Source organism: Ambystoma mexicanum, chromosome 7p (assembly GCF_040938575.1).
Source record: "Ambystoma mexicanum isolate Mex_15411 chromosome 7p, UKY_AmexF1_1, whole genome shotgun sequence".
Classification (NCBI taxonomy): domain Eukaryota; kingdom Metazoa; phylum Chordata; class Amphibia; order Caudata; family Ambystomatidae; genus Ambystoma; species Ambystoma mexicanum.
This window is the reverse complement of record NC_090939.1, coordinates 261,674,924-261,698,592: the sequence shown is the minus strand read 5'-3', so window position 1 is coordinate 261,698,592 and position 23,669 is coordinate 261,674,924. Positions and strand designations below refer to the sequence as shown.

General features: G+C 48.2%; 1 protein-coding gene across 3 annotated transcripts in view; it reads left to right on the top strand.

Annotated features, from left to right (window-relative positions):
- Positions 1 to 7,743: 7,743 nt before the first annotated feature.
- The window catches only part of IFNAR2 (interferon alpha and beta receptor subunit 2), a 495,451-nt gene continuing 479,525 nt past the window's right edge, over positions 7,744 to 23,669 (top strand). For 2 of the 3 annotated variants that reach the window (XM_069636320.1, XM_069636323.1), the window contains exon 1: positions 7,784 to 7,967. The gene's annotated coding sequence lies outside the window, so the exon portion shown is untranslated. Of the gene's footprint in view, positions 7,968 to 23,669 lie in introns of all 3 variants that reach the window. The other variant, XM_069636321.1, reaches the window with a different exon arrangement.

The following is a 23,669-nucleotide window of genomic DNA, read 5'->3' as shown; positions in this document are numbered from 1 at the left end:
GGCCTGTCCTGGGCCCAGGCAAATGATTTATTCGGGGGTCGTAAATTGCTTCCTTTTGAACAAAGCCCTTCCTTGACTCAGGCAGAAGTTATATTGGGGGCGTCGTAAAAGTGGCTTCCTCTTGGCAGAAACGGGGAGGGGCAGCCCCCTCTGAGGACAGGCTGAGCTTAAAGAAAGTGGATAGACTGGTTTCTCCACCATGTGAGCTGGTAAGACACACCCCTGTTGGCCAGAATATGATTTTAAGAAAGATGTATAACTCATGGTGCGGACTTGTCAAAATTAGCTAAATGATACCATAATTCTTGTGATTTTTCTGCCCACATTTTAAGAGGTTTTAAGACCCGGTGGTATGATCTGGGGGGTTGCTAGCGGAAAATAGGGTTTCACTCCAAATGTCTGCATGTTAAAAATCTGACACTTCATCAATTAATGTCCATACTCCTTGCGCACATGTGTGTAAATTTGGGTAAATGTCCGATATTGCAAAACCAGTTAAAAAGTGCAAAATGTTGCCATTTCTGAATGCAAGCCCCCAGGAAGAGCAGAGTTTGAACAGAGTATACCTCATGTGATATGTGATGGGTGCATGTAATTTTAAACAACTGTGTATCTGTGCAATATGTATTTGAATCAAATATAGATTTGTGGGCAAACTGACCAGGGGAGGATCCTCTGACCCATAAAACCTACAGCATCACTCTGACTCACATTTCCTTCCCCAATCATGGGAGAGGGGAGAATTGGGCCAATGACAAGTAGAGAGGGGCAGGCTTAGCTAGGCCCAGGCACACACCCATTTTCAAAACACATAAAAAGAGACTGCCGGGACAGGTAGACATTCAATTCCATTTGCTGCGGAGCATGCTGACCGACGACTTCACATCCAGAGATCCTACACTTAGACTTCCAAGCTAAACAGAGACTACAGAACTTTGAACCAAGAAGGCCCACTGCAAGCAAAAGTATTTGTCAGCAGGCCCAAAATCATTTGCAGACTATTCACAGCCGGGCTGAGCTGTTGATTCTGGCCTGAAACCCTGCGCCAGAAAGATCCAGAAGCAGTGCTGTACCCCGAGAAAGCAGAGCAGTATCCAGAACCAGAGGCCAGAGATCCAGAGTGACCCAGACCGCTGTGAGCAGAACCAGAGAGCTGACCCAGATCGCTGTGAAGTGCCGAGACCAGAACCAGAGTCCAGTCCAAAACCTGACCAGATCCGTGGCGAGGCCTATTTCAAAAATATATTGTGAGTACCTAGCAGAACTGTGCAGAACCAATCTCTTAGTTAAAATAATCTAATCCAAACTATTTTAATCTAACCAGAACTGCCTCCTAGAAGTTGTCACTTATCATTTTGTAAAGCTGCACCACTGTCACTTGTCAATTCTGCAGCTGCATAGCTGTCACTTGTCATTTTGAGTTTACTTAAAATCCGAAAAACTACCTTTATTTAATCATCCGTATCTCTGGAACCGTTTGGGCTACGAACTTGGTTTAACTTTCCTCTAAAAGCTTGGAATCTAAGCTCTCCAACAAGCCTAGAACCGACTTCCTACTCCTTATACTTTCTCCGCAATCACGATTCACGCATTCGCGAATTTTGCCGCGATTTGCGATTTGGCCCGATTTCTTTACTTGTAAAAAGATAGCTGCTTTTGCCTGAACTGCTAAAATTCGTTTGCATTTTAGGAACCATCCCTGAATCATTGCTAAAGTGAGCCTGAACTCATCCCAAGTAGCTACCACTCCCCCTGAACCTCCTAAAGGGAATTAAAACCATTTTCAGCATATTTCTCACTTCATTGCCATCACCTTTTAAAAGCATTTTGGGCCTGTGTTTCAAACTTCTATCTGTGGTCTAAGCTTGCTGGGGTGAACTGAATTATATTTGATTGCATTCCTAAGAACTGTGTGTGTTACTTCCATTTCCTTCCATTTCTTACATTGCATAGGGGAGGGGGGTGAATTGCTGTACTGCATTTTATTCCTCATTGCTTTTCATTTGAAATCATAAAAGTATTTTTGCTACTTGATCCATCCTATACTAACTCCTCATTGATTGTAAAGAAGTGTGCTAGTGCCAGATTACCCATTGTTGATCAACATCATATGTCTAAGTGTACTATCAGATATTAATTTATTATAAAGTGTGATATATATATATTGTTTAAATTCTCAAATAAATCTTTTAAACTTGCAAAACAGAACTACTTCTTGGCTCAGTGGGGTCAGGGGGATTCTAAGAGAGGGGTGTTATATAGGGGTAGTCATCCAGAACTCATGAACTGGACATAAAGATATATTAATAAGGGTTTCCATTCAGTATCCCAGATAGGCATTGACTTAGCTGTAGTGTTGAATTGAATCCTCTTACAACCAGACCCAGCAGACAGAGTGAGGGCTTTGGTGTCATGTTGGACCGACCACTTCTTTCTGACTAACCTCGTGCCTAGTTTCCTATCGCAGCTTCGGGCCCGAGCAGTCTGCCCACACCGGATGGGCATATCTCATCTGCACATGCTGTGCACCGCGAGTTCACGAATAAACCCTCAAACTGCACCTATTGGCATTAGCAGGATGTAATTTACCCCAACGTTTACGAACTAGATATAGAGAAGATATGTGGTGTATAGAGGGGGGTACGAGTGCCACAAAGGTCTTGTGGTTAGCAGCGCTTGCAGACTTAAGAGTGCATCAAAGTGCCAGAATTGCGTGTGGAGTAGCTAGTAGAGAGTTGTTCTTGGAAAGATTGCATTGCTCATGCAAAGAACAGCGAGGGTACGGTAGTTGACAGCGACATCGTGCCCCGATGCTACACAGTGGCTACAACTAAATATTTCAGTGGGTACACAATAGCCAACAGCTTATGATGCATCCATGGATACGTTACATTATTATTATGGCGCCGCCACTGATGTCACAACTCACATATCCACGGCGGCGGCCGCAATAATAATGTAAATTGTGCCGACATGCACATCTCGGTCTGGACAGAAGAAAGTTACAGAAGACTAAGGGCTTCATCACGAGTTGGGCTGTATTCCCGGCTGTAATACCGCCGACTGTAATAGCCCTAGCACCGACCGGTCCGGTGGTATCACCACCGGATCACGGGTTGGGCCTTAACGGTAAATCCCCATTCCTGATTGGGTCCATTGGATCCAATGGGGAGTTTTCAGTGCTAATACTGTGGGCTAATACAGCCGGCTGTAATACAGCCAAAAACAGGGATTTTCACCTCCAGAAAAAAGCTGGAGGTAAAACAGCTGATTTAGCGCCCAACTCGTGATAGGGCCAGCCCTTAAATGCGGCGGTAATACTGTTACAGCCGCATTAAGGGCTACAGCCCAACTCGTGATGAGGCCCTAAGTTATTTACCGTGTGGTTACCTCGATGACTAGGCCTGCCCCTGAGGAAATTAAGCAAGCAACTAGGCTAGGCTGCACACACTGGAACTGAAGCAGCTAGGCCACAGTGTGCACACGGGACCACACGTGCAGGGGAGGCTCTCTCACGAGTTGACTGCCAGCCACGTCTTAACAAGTGAAGTGAAGGTGGAGCCGCTGCCTCCACCCACCCCCAACCCCACGTCATCATGTCATTTTACTGGCTCATGAGAACAGCCAATGGAAACTTGTACATTCTGTGTTACTATACAGAATGTATCAAATACTGCATAGTAACAACAGAATGGTGGTTTTCATTGGCTGTTCGTTGTTGTGCTGTACTCCCAGGCCCAGCTGGGCCCTGCAAGCAGAGCAGACTCTCTGAATGATTTATGATGCAAACTTAAGTTCGAACAAACAAAGAAACAAAGCAATTACATGTGCGCCAGCCGTCCCAATGAGTTCCGGTGCCCAAAAAAGAGTGTCAGTGTTGCCCACCGCCAAACACTGGCACAAATTAAGCACTGCAGTACCAACCACCACACACCCTCACCTCCCAACCTCTGGCCGCCAGAATCGGCTCCTCCTCGGTCCAGCGCAAACATACACACACAATTACACATTCACTCACTCATTTAAACATCCTATTGATCATGCACCCGCTCATTTACATGCACATCCAGCCCCATACATATTCATTCACACATATATTGCATACACATTCCTTGCACACATGCATACATACATAATGAGCTAACATGCAACACACTTTAACACTTCCAGTTTCAGAAAAGGCTTCCCTCGCCTCTCTGCGTAACAAAAAGCAAGTTCTCACATCAGCCCCCTCCCCTCGGATGTGAAAAAACACATAACGTTGTTATATGTTCGCTTGCATCCATGGGGAGGTGGCAGATGTGTGCATTTCATTTTTGTAAGACAGTGCAGTGATGGAAGCCTTTCCTGAAACTAGCAGTTTTAAAGTGTTGCTGTGTTTGTGCAAATAAATGTTTATGCATGAACACAGTTGTACTCATATCGAGGTTGGCGGTAACAAACCGGTGCCACCGGCGGGTTGCCACCAATCCTTTAGGACTCCATGGGAGAGGGTAGACGGAAGCACTGGCACTGTTGCTTATGGTGCCACTTGGCCCCACGCCTGCTAGGGAGCCGTTGACTCCCTCTTGCAGGCTGCAGCGTGTGCCCAGAGTCCATAAGCTTGCTGCAGTCGAATGAGCACACAGGCGGCACACGCTGCAGCATGCATGATGACAGGGAAGCTTGCCGGAATATCTTATTCAAAAGTGTCTGTCTCTCGAGGTTTGTCTCCCTTTTGTTTTTTCCAGTGAGGTAACATGTCACCTGTCAACCTCCTGCTGGGACTCGAGAGAGACAAACACCCTCCCCCCCCCACCTGCCCAGCAGACCAACAGGTGCTGCAGGCGTCATACGCACTGCTGATCACTTTCTTTCTTAAAGCAGAGAGTTTAAAGTGGGTTCAATTTGCTATTGATGTCCTATTCAAGAGACCATTGGTGTGTTAAAAACTGCAAAGGGGCATTTTTATTTTGAAAGCGCATGCAAAGCAGCAGTTAGCTGCTTGAAATCTGTGCCTTCCTCCAGCACAATTAAACATATTGCACAAAACCGTTTTAGCTATTTGCCTTATTTTCCCATGTTTATATTTCCCAAGCCAAAAAGCGTTTAAGTAGAATTCAACATTTTCCTCACAGGGCTCAAGCTGAGGGTCCACGCGGGGGGACGGAGTCCACCCACTTTTTTCAGAGGGTGAACTCAGTCCCCCCCAGCTAAAATGAGAAACATTGAATGTCCTCTTTGAATGTATGCGTTAAAGCCGACCACAGGGATCACACCACAGTCGTCAGGTTTGTAGGCCGGACACTTCATCACTGCACTATATAACCTGATGAAAAATAACAAACAACTAAAGGTAAAATGTCCCATTTCATTACGCCAAGTCCCAGAGAAAACATTTGTATTGGTTCTTGGAGTTTAAAACATGCACACCTTTTAACGTTTTCAAAAACACTATCACATCCCATTGCATTTGTTGATGAGTCCTCCCACTTTAATTTTTAGGACTTGACCCATGTCACATTATATATGAAGCATGCAAGCGAGCCATGACTATTTACCAAGGATGTGACGAGAGGTTGTCATCCTGGAGACCGGAGGGGATATTTTCTCTGATTCTGACCCTGTACTGATTTTCAGGGCACAAGTCGATACATGTGGGTGGACAGCGTCCGCCCACTTTTTTCAATGGGTAGATGCAAACACAGTTCTGTGTTTTTGAGGTCAGCATGAAAAAAAGTTTGCTTGCTCAAGTGTTCAGCTACTAGGATTTCACACGAGGTTGTCATGTTTTCAATACAGATGCTTACCCACAAGAACACATAAAAATGCGATTAAAGCGCATGTCTGATGTTTTGATTTGATTTTCTTTGGAATATTTCATTATAAATAGTTGGGCTTAAAAGGTGGGCACCTTTTATTCTTTGCTAGTGTAGTTATTGGAAATTCTCCTCTATGATTACCATGTTTTCGCTTCTGACTACATACGTAGTGGTCATTATCTTGTGATGCCACTCTGTGATGTTATCAAATGCAGATTAAGGGGCTCTGCACTTAATTTGCCGCACTTGGCCCCGCAAATCCTATGGCCAGCCCAGACGGTGCCAGTGCTTCTGTGGCGATTCTGCCTACTGGGGCAGATGCGCCCGGCAGGGTCAGACCCGTCGTGCGCAGCGGCTCCAGCGGGTCAGACCTGTCGTGCGCAGCAGCCTCGGCAGGCAGACTCGTAGTGTGAGGCAGTCCAGAAACAAAGATGCTGGTAAGCTTCTCGGCACCCCATACCTGCCTAACCTCCAGGATTATCCCGGAGCCTTTTGGTTTTCACGCTATTCTCCGGGTGTCTGGGGAAGAGCTTGGAGTCTTTGGGTTTTTGCAGCAGACCCTGAGTTGCTGCTTCTCTGAGGCTCGGAAGGGCTGGTGCAGTCAACATTGAAGTGGCTATGGCGGCACCTGCATCCCCGAAAAGGGTGTTTTTAAATTGTCCGTGATTTTCTAATGAAGGGTTACTTTTATTTGTTCCTGCCAGGGAAGCACCGAGATGTCTCAGCAGGATTATACAAGCTGCAGGCATTTTCCCCTCATTCTCTTTGTTTCTTTTAAGTAACCCACTTGCCACGTCTTATTGCAGGCATTAGCAGACAAGTGTGTTGGAATGGCCCATTACTCTATAAAGCCACAGCTCACTGGGATGGACTGCTTAGCATGTAAGAGCCCCATAATCCGCATCTATGCTAAAGTAAATACCAGACTAACAATGCATACTAGTCTGTGCCATGTCTGCTCGGTTGACATGAAAACAATGTTTTTACCCTTTAAGAGGCATTGCACATTTTATTTACGTCCTGCATAACAAGCTGCATGCCAGTGTGAAATGATTGAACTGCATTCTGGGGTAGTTAAAACGGGAAACCAGGAGTATATTCCCAGAATCAACTTAAAGAGGCTGGAAGGCCGTCTCCGGAAGGAATGGCATTTCAAAATGATGTTCGGAGGTCCCCTTGTCTGTCGCTGAGAAGACATGACTGCTCATGTTAGCAAAAATGCCTTAGCTGGATTAGTGTAATGCTTCCAAATGCAAAAGGGCCCTGTAAAAATAGTAAATGCGTTTTTTGAGGGCACAGTTAAATTTGATGCAGTTTTGTGCACATAGCTGATCACACATTCAATATAGTGGGCGGGGCCTTATGTAACTGGGCGTCTTGTATGGCTATGGGCGGGGCATAATTATCAGGGTTTTGGATTTTCATACGTAGGCGGCGGGTATGCGGCACCCTTGTTTCCGACAATCACGCTTGTAATGAGGCTACACTTGTTTCTAATTGGACCACTCCCTTGAACAGTAAACCAAACGCAGCAACACTGTATTCAATAGACGCGATGTCTAGTAATATAAAAGAAAGTCAAGAAAATGAGTATGAATGTATTCGCCATCTTGAATTTCACATAACTCCAGATGTAACACGCAGTTTAAAAGGAGTGGCTTAAGAAAGCTACTCATTATAATCAAACTGTAAAAATAATTGCAGGTTTTTACTAAGAATATTGCGCTAATATTTGCAGTAGCATTTTGCAACATTACTACTTTTGTACATATATATTTAACTAAAAGAAAACATTTAGTAATAAGTACTAAGATTTAAGATACTATATGCATTTAAACTATTTTAACTGATAAAGGAATCTCATTTAACATTTACCTGTAGGGTTCCCCGGTATCCTAGTCAGTTAGCTACTTACAAAGATGGCGGACGCACGCATATATTATTTCGCTGGGCTGGCCCTATCTATAACATCGGCACGCTGCAGGTTTGTTGTGTAGTACTTCCGTGCCCGCCCTCAGCCAGCTGCAGAACTGCGATTTCTCGCACGGGGTTTTCCACCCTGAAGCACCGAGGCACGCAGGTTTGCGCCGCAGCAGACTGGTAGTTTCGCTTGGGATGACTGTCAATCAGACAGATATCAGGACGAGTGACTGAGGGAAGACCCAGGTAAGAGCAGTAGTCCTTTCGTCACAGTAAGTCAACAACTGGTCATCCACACGCAGATTTGGGAGAACACTTGTCTGTAAACCTTGGCCACTCACGAATCCACGAAGGCCAGATACAAAGCACCCTGCTTGGCCCTATTGTATTTGTCAATGACCAACAAGTTCACAATCAGAAGGGGCAACTATGCATATCGATGCTGCTATAGGACGAACTACCTTTTTCCTTGTTTGGGGGGGGGGGGGGGGGTCACTGTCCCTACATGTGGTGTCGGCAACGTCTCTCTAAAGGAGCAGAAGCCAAGAGCTGTAATCTATAACAATCCACAGTGTGCACTTCTACCCATTCCACAAATCTGTACCATGCATTGATCTATACAGCTAGACACGTAGGGGGAAAGGAGGGAGAGGTAAAAGACCAACCTTGCGGGGGGTGGCCTTCACAGCTGTTTATCGCAGAATCGATCTTTTGTTTGGGGGGTTTAGACCCTGAATCAGCACAAATCCACCTATTGCATTCCGTTCTTATAAAATAGTTCTGTGACACTTTACAGCCATTTATTCATACAGAACTGTTAATGGTACTTTATTTTATTTTTTTTGCAGACTGCTGGAAACTAAAACAGGGGAGCAAGAATATGTCTGCATTTTATTTCTTTAGATGACAAAACCTGTTTTTAAATGCATTATATTACATTTCTTAAAATATTTTACTAGGCGTTACACAGTTTATTGGTGCTAAAAAAATGATGTAGGCTGTAACCAAGGTCTTCACAATCTTAAAAGTGCCCTCTACCTAGCAGTTAATGAAGCCGAGTAATGGGGTTGTTGGAGCCTCCCTGGCCTCTGCTTTGGCTGGAGGAATGTGTGATTGCCAGGGGATCAGCAGTGTTAGAAATGGGCCGTATGATCATACATTGTTTTGCTGCTGGATTCCAAATCAGGGGAAATGAAAGTCCATGACCCAGACACCGCACACTGTGCGTGCAGTGATCAGCTGCACCCAGCACTCACACACGTCTGCAGTCAGAAGAGCTCTGTTCCGATTTCTCTGTTTTACATTGAACACATTAAAGTGCAACACATTAAACCGTAATTAACTTTAAATGGGTGCAGACAACGAAGCAACCGAAAGATAGGAATAGGTGTGTCTCCAATAAGTGGTGATTAGACCCTAGAGGCATGCATTAAGCTGCATGCTGCGATGAACACAAGCGGGGGATGCACTTCTTTTGCTGCATTTATTTCAGTCTTGGTAGCAAGTTTAAAGCTTTGTTTTTTTCCGACTTGAATTTACTTTGCATGCTGGTAATGGCGGAAGATACAGCTACAATCATATTATTTATGCACAGCGTTACTATAACAATTTGTATGTTGTCTGTCAGGTTTATTTTGTGATTTATACACATTTGTGTGCGTTTTTACTGTAGCTCCATTTCATAAGCCTGTCACTTTTCTGGCTTCTCGGGTGGAATCCCAGTTATTTTTGAAACACGTGTTATTAGGCGCGTTATAAATGGCATTTCACTGACATACATGTTGTCACAGCCCTCCCTGCACCTCTTCCTCCCTGTGTTCATATTATTGACTTCCCATGTTCTCATAATTCTTATTTTCAGCTCGCTCATTTTCTTCCTTCTAGCAGACTAAGGTCTGGCAGGGGCACAGTGAGCCACTCCACGTACAAGCTTAGGTGGTATGATACTACTACAGTGGTGTTTGGCGCAGTTTAAGAGCATACTAACATATCATTACCTTTTTCACAGTATAAAAGATGTCTAACATAACCCGCACATTGTACTGTCTCTCATTCAAGGAATGGCATGGAAAGGAAAGAGTCCTCATGCAACCCGGTAGCTAGTCCATAGAGTGTTTTTAAGGGCCACACCCCTTCTCAGGGTCCCAGGGCTAAGGCACAGCCCCCATGTTGAACTAATGCCTGTTTTCTTTGCGGTTTTATTATTTATGTATTTTCTTTCCTGGGCTTTGCAACGTGTTGGAGCGTCTCAAAGCAAATGTAAGGCAACACGCCCTGCATGTAAGGCAAATCAAATCAATGTGACGTATGAATGCAGAAACTATTCGTGGAATCAGCATTCATTTCAAATAATGAGATGTACCTCACTTGCCAAAAGTGATCTGTTACGATGCCCCCCGGCACTTCAAATGACTACACAGACCACGGTCATTGGGTCCTAACGCGACGGCACCCGTTATAACATGACCCAAATGTGTCTTCCTGTAGCCAGGAGTGACGGTGTTCTGTAATATTTGGTATACCATACGGATACGGTATCCCCTGGTCTTCGGCTGATTGGCTGCATTAAGCCTGAGCAGCGGCCCCTCTTCCGAGCTGTCGGACATAAGCAGCAGAGCACAGCGCGAGCGGCCTCCGTTGCTGTAATAGATAAAACACTCTTCATTCTGAGAGAAAGCTTTGCATTAAAACGCGAGTCTGTCTTTGAGGAAGCCGCTGATGTAAAGCTTTCTCTCAGAATAATAAACAGCGATTAATCTATACCCACAACAGAACGAAGCTCGGCATTGCATAAATTTAACCTGTCATTAAAATACGAGGCTTCGACTGAAGCCATTAATGACTCGCTACAGTTCATGAAATGTCGAGCCGCGCTTTGTGGTAATAACAAGACAGTTGCATTTTATGAAAAGCCTCCCTATATTATCCTGTATGTGGAGTATTCAGCATTGCAAAATGTGGTGCGGGGGACAGCCACAGTGAAATGCCTACTTTCCCCTCAAATGCAGTGCACGCAATTCCAGGTTGTCTCATTCGCGCCCACAAACCGCCCACCGCTGCCCCAATCTATTTTTTTTACTAACATTACTAGTGGCATCTCACATTTTAACACAAAAAAAAAAACGGCAGAATCATTAAAAATGCAGGGAACTCATCTATTAGAGATCTGTCCAGTCGCTCTGGGGCAAAATACATGCACATCAACTAATTTGCATATGGATTGCACCAACAGACATTACTTCACAGAAAACAAATCACAAGGAGCATCATCAGTCTTTGATACTTGGAGGCGCCGTGCAACTGACTTTAGAATAAGTTGTCATAAGTAAGCCAAGTGGCAAATAATTTTGTGGTGCAAAATACTTAAATTGCACTGCTATGTCAGGCTTTAAAAAAAAACAGCATGATATATTAAAGCTTTGACGTGAATCACTTACAGAGCTGCAGATAAGACAGTCTGATTACATGGTCTGCCTAGGCTCACACACTTTGGTTAAATGGTGAAACTGGGATGTGAACAATTTAAGCAACCGAGCACATCTTCACAGTTTTAGTTTATATAGATATGTATTAATGTTTCCCTTTGCATTTCATGTGCTTAAATAATACTTTATTTATGGCAATGCCTTGAAGCAAAGCACATTACATAAGAAACTACCCTTTCATTATTAACTTTAGCTATAAATCATTATAGAAATATGTTGAGCAATAAGAGGATGGATTTAGTTTTATTGTCCCCATCCTGCATGCAAAGTCACAATAGCATCATGCAGATTAATGTGAGCCTAACAACTCCCCCTTGGGTAAATCCATACTCTAAAGCCTGCAGCATTATGCAACCGTCTCACACCTGATCACTCCCTCCCATGCACATTTCTAAAGGGACAAAAGACCCTGCTAATAGTCCACCCTCCCTACCATCAGTGCCTAATGGTTCACATTGAAAAGCTCTGTTGACACAGAGCAACTTGCAAGCCCCTCTGCTGCTGCCTGGAGCTCCTTGGGACATTGTCCTGGCAGAGGTTTCGGAAAGGGTAAGGTGTCCTGCTGCCAGGACAATTACTGTGCTGAGCAGGAATTACTCGGCACACATTGTCCTGCCAGGGGGACACCTTTCCCGTCTGGGCACCTTCATTGAGGTGCCGAACAGGAGAGTGGCCCACTGACGAAAGTCCCGGTCAGGCTCTCAAAAGAGCCTGTGGGGTGGCAGTGTGCTCCCCCCCCAGCCCCTGCTCAATACGCCACTGTGTCCAGGTGTTCTCCAGCCGATCAAGATATGAAGCTTTACAGTCCCTGGTGCCACATCTAGGAGTTCATGACCAACCCTTGTGCATTTCACCCATCCTACTGATTGAAGGGCTTTAACACACCACATAAGACTTCCTCCATTAGGTTCTACACTTTTTTTTGTCAAAAGGCACTAATAAAAACAACCACAAACAGCAATACATGAGGAATGTCGGTGGGTACACGGTGTGTTTGTGACAGATAGCAACAGGAACATGGACAAGACGGAGCACCCTGATACAACAAGCATTAGCAATGCGAACAGTTTGGGCTTTTTTGTAGGCATGGCAAAGGCACTTGTCAGGCACAGTCATATTGGTATTAACTGCCCATTGGTAGTTGCAGGTCCAAAATGGTGGCAGTACCTGGGCATCTAAGCAGTGCCCGGCAAGTTCCTAATATTATACACAAGCCAAAACTGTTGGCTTTGCCAATGCTTGTGCTTAACAGCACTTCAATGAAATAAACAGAGTGCTTATAAATTAAGTGGCTGAATGCAGACCTGGCTTCAGCATTTTTATTACACCAGTAGCGTGTTTACAGTAGCAATTAAGTCTGCAAGCTGCGTGACCCTCCTCATATGCCAACACCTGAAGAGTTTCTGTCAAAGAGGCTGATAACTTAAAAGTAGGTACTGGGACAAGGAAGGGGAACATGGAGGTAATATGCCTGAGAGATATGTGTAAAAATGAGCATTTCTACACATAAAGTTGACTTACGACTGTGCCGGCCCGGCAACAGCGGTGCCGGTAAGCCTACCGGCACTGTTGTTACCGGACCGGCACAGTACGACAGTGCGGGCAGGTGCCGTCCCACCCTCAGAGTTTCACGGAAGCACCAAAACCGTTATTAACGGTGACGTTGCTTCCTTGGTCCCCATTCCCAATGAGCCCGATTGGATTCATTGGGAATGGAACAAACAGAATTACCGGCGCCTGACTTCCCGGCCACCGGGGTTGTAATACCTTGGTGTTACTGGGAAATCAGGTGCTGGTAATTTTTGTCGGGTCTGGCGGCAACCCACCGGATTTACCGGCAGGTTTACCGACAGACCCGTAATGAGGCCCATAGTCTTGTTATTGTTAACAAGATACAGTATTATTCTTCATAAAGTACCTATGCTGCTATCACACCCGGCTGGTGTGCATAGTGTAGTTCACTCCACAAGCAGGAGAGCCCCATGGGAGCAACCTCTGTGCCTGCCGCTCTGTGCTTTTCTGTGCAGCGCCCTGCGAGACCCTCACACGCCTCCTCGACCACGCGTGCCCTTGTGGGGTGGGGCAGAGCGATGCGGGCAACACAGTATGCTGTGCAGAAACATCAACACAGTAGGCATACATGTTGTGCTTCTCACCCCTTCCAGCATCTGCAGGTAAGAAGACCTCAATTCCGAACACTAGTGGGATACTGCTTTGGTGCATGGGTGCAGCAGGCACGCATTACGTTGCCTCCCTTTTACAATGGCCTGGGCTCAGACCTTGAGTCAGGAGATAAGTGAGATGTTGTGCTGCTGCAAAGTGCCACCTCTTCTCTCCTGCATGTCCTTTGTTCTCACGTCCTTAGTTCAGAAGATGTGAATGAGTGGAGTACTGTACTGATGTATTCCTCTTTTGTGCAGATCAATACAGAAGCCCTGCCAGATTATTTGTCAGTGAGTAGGATTGATACAGCCTTCCCTTTCAAACCCCATTGCCACAAGCTTGTTAAAGCATGTTCGCTGCTTCTAGTGCAGTTCTTGGTGTAATCCCCTGGTTTAGCAAAGTCTTCCATACCAGATGATACTCTTAGAAACTGGAACTGTTCCTATTTCATCAACCTTGCGGCCGCGGAAGCTGCCAATGTTCTCAATGCTTTGAGGCCTCATTAGAATATGTTTCACCATGAAAATATTTGAAAGAAATAAAATAAAAATTGTACCTACTCCTGCTCACATGGAGATCACGGTAGCAAGTGTATTAATCCTCTCCACAGCAATATTACCAGTCTCGCTATTTTATAGGATGTGTATATCATACATTTGTTAAGAAGGAGATGCATACAGCAGGCGCAGGCAGTATGTGAAAACAGATTCATTGGCATGCATATTAATGCCGTTCAAGGGTGCTGCAGTGATTGGTGGTGTTCCACAGGTGGGGATTATATTTATAACGTGTTTATCCCTTCCATGATGATTTTCTGGATGCCATATTGGATGCTGGAATGGTAAGTGTTTGTCTTTATCTCTCTCTACCTGTCTCTCTCACACAATCTTTGACAAAATACCCTCCATAAACTAAATGCACTCTTGCCACTTCAATAATACACCTTGACCATTAACCTCATATAATTTCAAGGTCTTTGATAGACCCTGAAACTATAAAAGGTGCAGTCTAGAGGTGTTCCTCAGATCTCTCTGGTGGGGACTCAACCAACAGAACAACCTTACTGGCTCAACAGATGGCTATAGTCGGCCATGGTCCACAATCGCTGTCCATGATCGGCAAGACTTGACCATGATTGGTGATGCTTGGCAATGGTTAGCTATGATTGGGGATGGTGGGCCATGGTTGGCAATGATTGACTTGGGGATAGGCAACTGTGGTTGGTTTGGACGCTGGAAAAAGTCAGCAATGGCCAACTGTGTTTGGCAATGGTCGCCTGCTGTCTGATCCTAAAAAACGTTTGGTAATATGAATATTGCAAAATGCAAACCTTTTAACTGCAGATAACCAAGACAAAAGACAGTTCAGCCAAACAAAAGCCAGACTCTATATCTGCCTCTGCCAACCCTTATGTCATGCTTTTGCCTACTTGGCGCTTATCTGATCAGGTTTCATTTTGGAAATGCTTTCAAATTGCGTCCCGATCCAAGATGGCTGCCAGACACTCTTGCCACACGGTGACATCATCGCGTTCACATGCTCGGCAACATCTGATACACGGAAATAAATAGAGGTAATTCAGAAGGCTTTTCGCATTGCAATTGTTTTGTATTGCGGAATGCTAGTTTGCCTTGCGAGCTCGTGTTTTCTACTTGTTCCTGGTTCCTGTAAAGACAAATTTTACCTGGAACGTCTTCTCAGCACCTTGTTTTTTTTCCCCCCTGGGACCTGGCTCCCGGGGTAGCCGTAGTGCTTACCTGTTATCCTGTAATCGGGTTGCATGGTGGCTACCTGAAAGGACAGGCCTTACCTCTTCCCAGCAAAGGAGTCCAGAAGCAAAGAGGTAAGGACTGAACCTGACACCTTATCTCCTATTCATCATTTAGGGCATTCATTTTGGCTCACATGCAGAGGGGAACTAAACCACCACCTCATAGAGCCAAAACTTAAAAATTCAAATGTTATCAGTACTCAAATAATTCTACTAAAATAGTCAAATAAAAAATGAATCAAAGAAGAGATAAAGTAGGTTTGAGTCGCTGTAATATAGCCAGGGGTGTTAATGTCTCTGTTACAGAGATATACTTGTATCCTACGGGTCCACATTTCCCATTCCCAGTTAGATTGCACAAAGGGTTAATATGCCTGCTCTGATTTGCAGTTACATGCACTGCAAATACCTACCATTCTAAACAATGGAAGAGCTGTGGCCCCTGCAGCCCACCCCTGAAAAACGGAAAAATATATTACGATTTGCTCCTCATAAAAACAAATGTTCCTTCTTCTGGGTGGGCCAGCACGGGAGGAAGACTTTTTTCATTTCAATAGGGCACTGCTGCTACACCAGAATGGGACAGCTTTTGAAAGACTGCCCATGCTGGTGTGGCAGCGGCGCACTATTTACGTGATAAGCTCTCCGCTCGTACACAGCAGCTTGGAGCTTTTCATTTAAATAGGACGTTGCTGCTACACCAGTACAGGGTAGCTTCTGAAACGCTTCCCTGAGCTAGTGTGGCAGCGGTGCCGTATCACCCACCAGATACAGAGGGACGCCCTGCGGCAGACCAGGATTACAGCCGCCCGTCTGCCTCATGCGGTAGAGCTTGCTGAGGTGGGTCGTAGCAAGGTTCTGGACCGAACTGGGACTTGCCTATACTTCAGAGACCTATTCTTGAATCAGAAGACGCTGCTCTAGTATTTGTGTGAGTGGGTGGGGGCTGTGCATGGGGGATGTAGCCGCTTCCCTCGTGTGCTGAGGAGGGACACATTGAAACAATCAGCGAGGGATCCTAGCATTCTCAGTGTCCCAAAAGCAAGTCTGTTTGGGTTGTAGCGGAAGACTGTGATGGGAGGCAGACCTAGTTCTCAGTTGTCAAACCCTCAGAGGAAGCCACTCCCAAGGGTTATGATCAAGCTCAGTGCGACAACCTGTCAACTAACTGCCAACTCACCCTAGTTTTGGCAGAGCCTCCATTATTTGTGATTGCCCAGATACAATTCCCTTTAACACTTTCCCTTCAACATAAAAAACATACAATAGTCACTCAGTGGCCGATTAAAGTTTGCACCCTATGCCTGTTTAACCGCTGTGAGAAACCTGAAGGTGTTACCCTGGCTAAATCCCGGAGATCTGTCATCCAGGTGGCCAGGACATGGCCATTGCTATTGGATCCTGTGGGTGGACTAGTGAGGGAGGATCACCTGGATGGGGTGTCCTCGGGGAGTGGGAGTGGGACACTGACGGGTGAGACGTGGTATCCCCCTTCCTTCAACACCTTTTCCCCATCCTCTTCCGTAGGACATTAAAAAACACTGCCCCCCCCCCTTTCCGACACAAACACTTTCGCACAACATGAAAGACAATGGACTAACACCAGAGCCGTTTACCTGACTTGTCCCAATACCAGGGTCAGGCAAAAGTCAGGCAACTTATCAGAATCACACACACCTGACGGCCCTTTCCCTTCCCCAGAGGTATAAAAAGGGGAGCAAGAGAGCACAGTACGAGCGAGGCAGACCGCACAATGAGACAGCTATCAAGACCAGGCAGTTCAAGAGGAGGAAAAATGTGACAAACATCGAGAGGCAGACGAGGAGAGACGCGACCTTGCCCTTCTTGATAAAACCCAGCAAAACTTCTGAAAAGGAATCGTAAGACCGAGGACAATAGCCCAAGTGTCCTGCAGCAGATGCCAAAGGTACACAGAGCGTATTGATGCTGATAAGCTGGATCGAGGGAGACTCTTGCTACCATGGTACCGGCCTTGACTCCAGTTGCGAAGAAAACCAAGCGGTTCATCACAGCCAGTGAGTTGAAAGGAAAACTGACAAGAACCGGGCTGTGGGGAATGAAAGTTGCAAAGTGGCAAAGTAAAAGAAGTTCAAAGAAAAAAGGGGAGACCAGCTGCAGAAGGGGACCAGCACCACGTGAGTGCTGCTTCGAGAAACTCTGGTCGACTCTGATCCCTGAGTGAAACTACAGATACCAGAAGGCCATAGGAGAGCCGTCGAGATAGCTCAAAGTGGTCATACGGGAGGTCAAGCAAAATCCCTGTACAGTCAAAAGCCTTTGACCTAAGAACTATAAGAAAGTAAGGAACAAGTTACTTACCTGTAACTATTGTTCTCCAGCATGGGTCTGGGATGGTTTCACATGCTCATGAATATTCCCCGTCGTCGGGCTGGGAATCCTCGGTAAAGAAAAAATCAGTTTCAGTTTCGTTTTGTCATTTTACTAGTAACCAATCACTGGTCTCTGGGTCTTACCGCCCCCAACCAATGACTGCCCTCTACCTAAGCCCCTCCTCTGGCAGCCATCTTCAGATTTGGTAGCACGTAAAGTGGCAGTAGGACCAAGAGAAGAGCCGCAGAGGGGTTGGAGGGAGGGTTCACATGTGAATCCATGCCAGACCCATGCTGGAGAACAACAGTTACAGGTAAGTAACTTGTTCCTTCTCCAGCATTGGGTCTGGCATGGATTCACATGCTCATGAATACATAGCAGTACACACATGCACAACCATGGGAGGTGGCAAGGCTCAACATTAAGCATTTCAACAACTCACCATTAAGCATCTCTTACCTCCTCACCAGGCTCACCTTCAGGCGAACAGGTTGCGCAGCACTGCCTGGCCGACCCTGGACTCCTCCCTGGAATCCCGGTCAATGCAGTAGAATCTCGTGAAGGAGTGCGTCGACCTCCACGTAGCAGCCCTGCAGATGTCCAGGAGGGGCACACCAGACAGGAACGCCATGGTAGCAGCAATCGCTCTGGTTGAATGGGCTCTAGGACGGCCGGGCAACGGTCGGTTTGCCAACTGGTGACAGTGCATGATGCAGCCGGAGAGGCATCTGGAAATGGAAGCCTTCGAGAGAGCCTTCCCTTGGTTCACAGGTCCAAAGTTCACAAACAGCTGTGATGTCTTCCGAAGACTCTTCGTGCGGTCCACGTAGAACTTCAGCGCTCTAGCCACATCCAGCAAGTGCAAATTCCTCTCAGCCGGCGACGGTAAGAAAACAGGTAACCCCAAAGGCTTGTTGAGATGGAAGTCCGACGGGACCTTGGGCATGAAGGAGGGGTGCATCCTCAGCACTACCCTCAACTCATGGAATGTCAGTTATGGAGGTTTACAGTAGAGGGTCTGGATCTCTCCCACTTGTCGCTCAGAGGTGATGGCCACAAGAAACGCTGTCTTCCACGACAGGAACTTCAACGGTGCCGAATGCAGAGGCTCGAATGGCGGCCCCATGAGCCTGGTCAGCACCACGTTGAGCTCCCACGCCGGGGCCGGGGCCTTCACCGGCAGGAACAACCGGAACAGGCCTTTAATCAACTCCTTCACCAGGCGATGAGATGACCACCCCGGAGTTCTGGTGTAGCGGGAGATAGCCGCCAGATAGATCTTGATGGAGGCATGTGCCAGCCCCGCCTTGGCCAGCGATGGCAAGTACAGTAGCTCTTGAGGGGCCGTAATCCACAGAGGGTTAATCTTCTGTGCACGCACCAGACAGAGAACCTCTTCCATTTGTGTCCATAGCACTTGAGAGTCGAGGACGCCCTGGCCTTTGCAAGCACCTACTTGAAGTCCGCCGGGTTATTGTACCCTCCAAACTCTAGTGCTGCAGGAGCCAGGCCTGGAGGTTCAGTGATCCTGGGTTGTGATGGAGGATGGCGCCCCCTTCCCTGGTGAGAAGTTCCGCGTCTGTCGGTAGTTTGACCGGGGAGGGGGGGGCGCTGACATGTCCAGAAGATCAGGGAACCAGATCTGCCTCGGCCACGACGGTGCGATGAGGATCATCCTGCAACGGGACCGTCTGAGTTGACTGAGTCGCAGCAGCAACAACAATGGAGGGAACGCATACAGGAAAAGACCGTCCCAGGGTAATGAGAAGGCATCGCCCATGCTCCCCGGCTGGGGAAACCTGCTGGCGAACCTCCGGCACTTGGCATTCGTCGCCGTCGCAAATAGATCGATCTGGGGATTGCCCCATCGTCGGAATAAGAGATCCACTTGATCCCGCCGAAGCTCCCGCTCGTGGCACGAGTACAGCTCCCTGCTGAGTGAGTCGGCGATGGTTTTCTTTATTCCTGCCAGATGGAAAGGTATCAGAAACATCCCTTGGGCAACGGCCCAGTGCCACAGATCCTGCTTCCTGATGTAGAACATTGTGGTGGTGTTGTCGGTGAAGACCCTTTCCACCTTGCCCTTGAGAGATGGAAGGAACGACCTGAGGGCCCAGAACACGGCTCGGAGCTCCAGGACGTTGATTTGTAGTGACGTTTCCTCCGGGAGCCAAATGCCTCTTGCATGGAGATCTCCGGTGTGCGCTCCCCATCCTTCCAGGGAGGAGTCCGTCGTCACCGTTTCCTGATGTGCCGGGGTCTGGAAGTCCATGCCCGCCACTAGATGTGCGCGGGTGCCCCACCACCGGATTGCTTGGCGGAAAGTCTAGCTGAGGGAGATCCTGTCTTTGAAGCTGCCCGCCGCTTGCATCCAACAGGCGTCGAGGAACTCCTGCAGTGGTCACATCCACAACCTGCATAGGCGCACACGGTAAATGCACGATGACATCATGCTGAGTAGAGACTTGATGGACCTCACCCTAGCCACGTCCATGGTCAACAGCCGTTGTACCTTGCCCAAGATGGCCTTCGTCCTTTCCTCCGACCGCGAAGCCAATCGTGCCACTGTGTCGAGTCTGGCTCCCAGGAACAGGGCGTCTTGCGATGGTACCAAGTGGGGTTTTACAAAGTTGATCGAGAATCCTAGATCCGTGAGGAGTTGGACGGTTTTAGCTGTGTGATCGACTGCGAGTTTCCTTGACTTTGCTTCGGATGAGCCAATGGTCCAGGTAGGGGTAAACATGGATCCCCTGCAGGTGCAGCCGCGCCACCACCGGTGCCAAGCACTTGGTGAAGACCCTGGCTGCTGACTTTAATCCGAAGGGAAGGGCCTTGAACTGATAGTGTCGTCTTTGGACCACGAATCGTAGCAACGTTCGATGTCCTTTGAGAATGGGGATGTGGAAGTAGGCATCCTCCAAGTCCAGCGACGATAGGATGTCTCCTTCCTCCAGCTGTCCCAGCACGTGCTGGAGGGTGACCATCCAGAATTTGTGGGACTTGATGTATTTGTTTAGACGACGAAGGTCCAGGATGGGTCACCAACCGCCGGTCTTCTTTCAGACGAGTAAGTACCGCGAGTACACTCCGGAGCCCCAGAGCTTCTTTGGGACTTTTTCAGCATTGCTCGTACCTCCAGAAGTAGCTGTGGGATGTGGTTTTCCTTCCTGGCCACAGGTGGTAGACGGAGACCCTTTCTTTGGAATTCCAGAGTGTGCCCACGGCCTAGCGCGTCCAGCACCCAACCGTCGGTGGAGATGGACTCCCACAAGCTGACGAATTTCACCAGCTGGCCGGGGTGCTTCGGTGGGGGGCCCAATGCCGCAGCGGGTTCAATCCTGCTTCGCCGAGGCCTTGGCGCCTTGGCCTCCCTGGCGACGACAACATCCTCCGGCCTTGCCGCGGCATCTCTAGGCCTCCTGTGACGATGAATGGGCCGCTTGGCGGTACGACAAGGAACCGCCACCAAATCCTTTGGAGGCACCTTGAGACTTGCCTCCGAAGGTCCAAAAGGGCAGCCGTCATTGTTGGAGAGAACCCAAGGCCCGGGCCGTCTCGGTGTTCGCCTTGATGGCCTGCAGTGACTCATCCACTGCCTTGCCGAACAGGTTGTTCCCGTCGAAGGGCATGTCCAGTACCCTGTTCTGCACGTCCTGATGGAAATCGGTGGCCTTAAGCCAACCGCGCCGACGAAGGCAAATGCTGTTGCCCATCTGGCGAAAACCGGTGTCAGCGATGTCCGTGGCCACCTTGATGGCGTGGTCCGAAGCCACCTCACTTTTCTGCAGGATTTCAAGGGCTTCTGCCCTCTTGTTGTCTGGGAGGAAGTCCAGAAGGGGAGCGATCTTGAACCACAGCTCCCTGTCGTAGCGCGCCACGATCGCGAGGGCGTTGGCCGCTTTGATGGTCATCGCCGCCGCCGAGATGACTCGTCGCCCCATGGCGTCCAGCTTCTTCCCCTCGCCGTCCGGTGGGGAAGTGGAAGCTGATCCCGTCGCCCCTGCCGATTTCTTCTTAGCCGCTGCGCAGACCACCAAATCTGGGGACGGCTGAGCTCTGAGGCACATCGGGCGGAATCTCTGACCCGGTACTTCTCATAACGGTCCCTCTTCGCAGGAGCCGTGGACGGGTTCTTGAATAGCGACAGTCCTTTGTCCCAGATGTGGTCTAGTAACGGTACTGAGAGGACGGTCTTCCTCTTGGCCTCCCGTCGCTGGTAGAGGAAGCCCACCTTCTTCTGTTCTTCGGTACAGTTGGAGGAGCTCCAAAGCCCTAGCGATCATGGCGTGGAAAGAGACAATTTCGACTGGAGGGGAGGCCCGGGCAGGAGGTAATGGGAGATCCGTCCCGTCGTCGTCACCACCACAGTGGTCGTCCGTCGCTGTCTCAGTTCCCGTCTCATCCCTCGGTGGAGGGGAAGGAGGTGAAGGCTGGAAAGGAGGGGGAGGATGGATTCGCCTCCGCTTGTTCGGTGGGCTTCCCGACGGTCCAGGCGCTGCTGGATCATCCGCTGGGGTTAAGGGCAATCTTGTCCTTATCTCCGTACACAGGGCCTGGATGGCCATCAAGATTGCTCCTGAGTTGTCCTGTGGCATAGGCACCAGTTGCGACGAGAGCGACGGCTGGGGATTAGGGTTCTCCGTCTCCTCCACGGTCTGCGGCTCCTCGTCGGCTCCACCGTCGCTTTCTATGTCCGCCTCATCGGGATCCCTCCCGTAGGACCGGACTTCCTCAAACCTCTTGTCCAGGATCTTTGCGACACCAGCCAGCTCATCTTCAGAGGTGGTATCTGTGTCCGTTATGGCTACCGTGCCCCCCCCCCCCTCCTTCTCCATCTGGGGTTTCATGGGGGTCTTATTGATAGGCTGAAAAGAGGATTCCCTCTGGGGTGGCAGGGAAACTCTAGGCCCAGATGTCGTCTCTACTGGGTTAGCCTCCACAGGCTTCGCCAGGGCCGCCACAATTCCTTCTTTCGAGGCCTTACCCGGGTGAATCGGGGCCTTTCTGACTTTGGCCGCAACTGAGGCCTTCACCTTGTGGGGAGGGTCGCTGCCTCGCTCCCCCTCGGCTGTCGCCATCGGGATCGACCGGGGCTTTCCCCTCCAGCCAGTTGGCAAGTCGGGTACGACGATCCTTCACTGTCCGTTTCCGACATGTTCTTACAAAACGCACAGTCCTTCTCCACGTGCGATTTGTCGTTGTGAAGGCAGTAGAGGCACCGGGAGTGCTCCTCTTCCTTGAAGACATTCTGTAGTCCGCATCCAGGGCAGCTTCTGAACAGCTTGGGTCCTGGAGTCGTGTTTCCCTTGTTCTGGGCCATGACCACACGGTGTAGGCCTCAAAGGTCTTCCGGAATCCTCAGAGGTGAAAACCCGACGAAAATTCCAAAACGGGTCCCTGTTGATCGGTAGTAGAATTGGTGGAGCTTGAGGCAAGATTGACCGAAAAAATAAGAGTAAAGTCTTCGAAAAATCGCAAAATGCAGTAAAAGCTCGAGAGCTATAGTACGAGGACTCTTGAATGTGTGGTAAAAATCTGAAGATGGATGCCAGAGGAGGGGCTTGGGTAGATGGCAGTCGTTGGTTGGGGGCAGTATGACCCAGAGACCGGTGATTGGTTACTAGTAGAAAGACAGTTCAGAAACAAAACTGAAACTGATTTTTTTTCTTTACTGAGGATTCCCAGCCTGACGACGAGGAATATTCATGAGCATGTGAATCCATGCCAGACACCATGCTGGAGAAATCCTGCAAACATTGAAAGTAAATGTAAATGTGAAGTTGGCCAGAATGAACCCGGAAGAGTGATGCTAACTAAGAGGGGACAAAGTCTAAAGTCCCAAAAAAAACAGTGCTTTGACAAACGTGAACCTGGTAGAGGAATGTCCACTATGAACTGTTAGAAAAGACATTAAGATTTGGGAACCAAGAGAAAGCCATAGTGAACCTGGTGGAAGGAGGCTGAAAGCAAAGGGGGGGTCTGCGCCCAGAAGAGCGCGACCCAGGGGTGAAGCCATCCCCTGAGGAATACGTAGAACAGAACTTTGCGTTTGTTAGTCATTTTTTGTTAGTCTCGGAAAAAGGAGACTCATCCACTTAAGGCCTTGATATCGATAGGAACTGTTTTAGGATCCAAGCACAGAAGAGGGGGTTCCCGGGGTGAAAGTCATCACCCAAG